The following is a 4,767-nucleotide window of genomic DNA, read 5'->3' as shown; positions in this document are numbered from 1 at the left end:
CTCTTTCCAAGTAGGTCAGGGATAGATGGATATAATAGATGGATATAAATACATTCCATTCATCCATCCATCCACACACACACATACACACACACACACACACACACACACACACACACACACATATATATATATATATATAGATAGATAGATAGATAGATATAGATAGATAGATAGATATAGGCCTATATATATATATATATATATATATATATCGAAGCCTCTGTGGTACAGTGGTAAAGTGTGTGTTTTCGTACACTGGAGAGCGAGGGTTCGCATCCCGCCAGGGTAAAAAACTTTGGGAGCGTTCTCCTGGCCACGTACTGCTTGGCGGACATAAGGGGTGCTGTGGTTGAACCAGTGTCGCTTACTGTAAAGTATGCCTGCACCCAGTCGGCATGCGTGGGCTGATTACACATGGTTCACAGACTACACACACATCCAAAGCCACTCCAACACAACAAGTACACTTACAAACACTTCACATACAATCTCTACCAGACAGCCTAAGCCACTCAGTAGAGATACATTGGCTGTATCATCCCCACTTCAGCAGGGATAGGCCGGTCCTGCAGTGGATACTCAAGCGGCTGCTGCTGATATATATATATATATATATATATATATATATTCATCATTCATTGCCAGACGCCATGTATCCCAAACGGGGTGGACAAGGGCTTAGAGTTAATTGTTTTACAGGGAGGGGCACTAATCCTCCACCAACCCCACTTGACACGTAGGGATGCCAACAGCATCTGGTGTTCCCAGGCGGTCAGCCATCCAAGTACTAACCAGACCCAACGTTGCTTAACTTCGCTGATCGGATGGGAAGCGGTGTACTCAACATGGCATGATATACATACTCAATCCTCGTAAATCGAGGCAATTTGGGTCTGGACCACTGCTGTGATTTACAAATTCCGTGGTTTATAAATAATAACTCTTATGTGAAAAATGAATTTGGGTCTGGACTTTGGGCAACCACCCCCCACAGCACCCTACCTACACTTATCTAGGCACCATCAAACACCAACATACAAATTTAGGAATATTCAGTGCATGTATTTAATAGAAATAAGCAATGTTAAGGGATCTCACCTTAATCCTATGACAATATGGCTTATGTGAATGGAGTGGGGTGGTGTTGGGATGAACTTAGAACCTCTCAGCACTTGTTCTTCCCAAACTCTTTCGCCAGCTTTGAAAACTTCTCTCCCTTATCAACACGACAAATGAGCTCCAAACGTTGACTGTACGACAACGGCGGCTGCTTCTTGATGCCATACTGCTTAGAGCGCTTCATTGGGGGTTCGGGAGGGGCCATGGAAGGTAGGCAGCGGGGGGAAAGGTGCACATAAAAAGGCAGGTAACTCTCGTACTCGACGGTGATGGTCTGTAGCGTGCGGACTGGAGGGAAGAACAACAACAACGTGGCGGCATTAGTATGCACACTTGCCACCAGGGACGGGTGGTGATTGGTTGTTGGGTCACGATTTTCAAACTGAATGCCGCGGTTTACGATTCTCCTCGGAAAAGGCCCACTTCGGTGCCTAGGTCCGCGATTTTTGTGACTTAACAGTGATTTAAGGGTGCCAGCAGTCTGACAGCCACTTAGCCGTGATTTACGAATCCGTGATTTATAAACACGCGATTTACGAGGATTGAGTGTATATATCTTCGTCCATTAATGTACATCTTCACATGTACATTTTGCCTGCGACTGGAATATCACTTCTTGAGTTTAATATGACAAGTTGGTTGTAAACTGAAATGTCAAAATTCATGAAGTGGATGGTTCAAACACGGACACGCTACAAAGTTGCTGGACTGTCTCTCAATTCTCTAGCAACAGACTAGAAAGAAAGTAGCAGAAATGTCTAGCGACCGTCTCGCAACAGTCTCTAGACAATCCAGAGACAAAGTTGCCTTGTCTCCAGTGCGTCTCTGGACTCTCGCCTGTCTGTATGCGGATTGTCTCGCAACAATCGAGATACATAGTCACTCGACTGTCTCTAGACCTTGTATATATATATGAGAGCCTTATTGTTTGTCTGTGTTTGTCCTTCAATCACGCCCAAACCAAGGGCCGGAGACCCCCAAACCCATGTATAGTTTGAATCAGGGTGACCCAAGGATGGTTTTAGGAGGGACAAAGTTCAGATCTGGGTCATTTGAGGTGAATGGTAGAGTGTTCGCCTTTTTTGGCCTAGGCAACACCGGGTACCCATGCAGCACAATTTTTGGCATGAGAACTCATATGACCTCCAGTTCTGACATAGGCTATGTGATGTTGGCCTCTGAGGTCATTTGGGGTCACCGTTAATACACGCTCGATCGACTAGACCCAGCAGCCCATTTTTGGTATGGAGACTCACATGACCTCCAGTTAGCACATAGGTTGACCTCCGAAGTCATTTCAGGCCACCAAATGGAGGTCATTTGAGGTGACAAGAATTGGTAAACAAGTACGTTCAAATACTGTGAGTTAGTCAGCGAAAGCTGAAATAGAAAGTTCCTGGACCTCTTATGATCCTCTTCAAAAGCACAAGAGGTACATAGCCTTTCTGGAGTAGAAAGAAAGACTGAACTAGAACAAACTTAATAGGATTATAGGCGTTCACTTTTTTTGACCTGGCAACGCTGGATACTCCTGCTAAGATACATCCATATATATATATATATATATATATATATATATATATATATATAAAATCTTCAGCCGTTGAAGTCCACTGCAGGACCCGCCTATCCCTTCCAAAGCAGGGACGATACAGCTAATGTATCTCTACCCAGTGGCTTAGGCTGTCTGGTTGAGACTGTATGTAGGGTGAGAAGTGTTTGTAAGTGTGATTGTAGTGTTGTAATGGCTTTGAATGTGTGTGTAGCCTGTGAACCAAGGGTAATCGGCCCGCCTTAAGCCGACTGGGTGCAAGCAAACTAGTTTGCAAAACTGGTTTAACCACAGCACCCCTTATGTCCGCCAAAGTAGTAAGTGGCTTGGTGAACGTTTCCCAAGTTTTTACAACTCTGGTGTAAGGCGAACCCGCATCCACCAGCGTGCGAGATGCACACTCTACCACTGTACCACAGAGGCTCCATATACATATATAAATATATATATATATATATATATATATATATATATATATATATATATATATATATATATATATATATATATATATATATATATATATTCAAAATGCCACAGGAGACATGAAAGGAGCGACAGTGAGTACTTTCATATATTACATCTTCAGATACTCACTCTGTCTGAAGATGTAATATACGATAGTACTTACTGTCGCTCCTTCCATCTCTCCTGTGGTTATTTTGCATGCATGTTTTCACAGTGAAGTGAAGTTTTTGCATAAATATATATATATATATATATATATATATATATATATATATATATATATATATATATATATATATATATATATAGTACTTCATCCTTAGCCTTTATCATTCTTTTTCTGTGTCTGCCCTCTGCTCTTCCTATTTCTCCCATCTTTCCTGTCACGTCTTATTGCTTTTCTCTCCTTTACAGGTAGCTTTACATTGAGGGACAAGCCAAATGGTTTCCTGTTAGCCAAGAAACCATTTACAACGCTGGGTGGTAACCATATAACCAATCCATACGTGCTCCATACGTGTCAGCAAGTGGGTTGGTGGAGGGTTAGTGCCCCTCCCCGTAAAACAATTAACTCAAAGTCATGGGGCCACCCCGTACGGGATTATGGCGTCTGGCAATAGATAGATAGGTATATATATATATATATATATATATATATATATATATATATATATATATATATATATATATATATATATATATATATATATGCAGAGACTTCACTTCACCGTGAAGATATGTATGCAAACTAACCACAGGAGAAATGAAAGGAGCGACAGTGAGTACTTTCGTATATTACATCTTCAGACAGAGTGACAGAATCGTAAAGGGTAGAGGTGTTTTATGCACACCCGCAGCAGGTAGTGGCACACAGAACAGTGGATGACCTGAATTTTTACCTGCGCCTTAACTTATGGTCACCTCAGCATGGAGTGGAATACAACAAAGGATGACCTGTATCTAAAAATGCATGTGACAAAGGAGGAGGGAGTAGGAGGGGAGAAAGGGGAGTGGGAGGGAGGGGGAAGGGGGAGGGGAGGAAGGGGGAAGGGGAGAGGGGGGAGGGAGGAGGGGATAAATACTGCTGCTTAACTTAAGATCTAGAGGATTAATGCTTGGTGTGTCCCACACAGGTGTGACTACACCACCAGGAGATGACAGGGAACAATCACGTGTTAGTCTGGGGGATACTGCTTTAAAATTAATTCAGTTAATAATTTATCACACTTAAAATGACCATAGCTCATGTTTACATTCTTTTCATATGTGCCAGAAATTAGACAAGATTCTATTACATTTCTTTCATCTAAACTTTTTGATCTTGCTAGAATCTTGGAGCCTATCCAGTCAATATGGTGATCACTGGATGCTTTGTGCTGAAATAAACCACTACTCTGTTGGGCTGTCCTTACACTGTAATTATGTTGTGTGATTCTAGTTTCCAAATCTTTTCCAGACTGACCTATGTAAAATTCGTTACAGCTTTTACACGGGATTTTGTAAACAACGCCTGAATTACTGAAAGGGCTGTTCTTGATGAGGGTTTTTTTGATGGTGTTCTCATATTTGAATACTACTTGTACATTGAGTTTCCTCAGTATGTGAACAACATCAAGAAAATTTTT

The 4,767-nt window shown here is 41.7% G+C and overlaps 1 pseudogene; it reads right to left on the bottom strand.

Moving 5' to 3' along the window:
* Nucleotides 1-746: 746 nt before the first annotated feature.
* On the bottom strand, nt 747-866 carry LOC145414291 (5S ribosomal RNA; annotated as a pseudogene).
* Nucleotides 867-4,767: the final 3,901 nt, after the last annotated feature.

This window comes from Coenobita brevimanus, chromosome 98 (assembly GCF_032717465.1).
Source record: "Coenobita brevimanus isolate Jiangsu-jjx chromosome 98, ASM3271746v2, whole genome shotgun sequence".
Lineage (NCBI taxonomy): Eukaryota > Metazoa > Arthropoda > Malacostraca > Decapoda > Coenobitidae > Coenobita > Coenobita brevimanus.
Note: the sequence above shows the minus strand (reverse complement) of the source record. Positions and strands in the feature narration are given on the sequence as shown.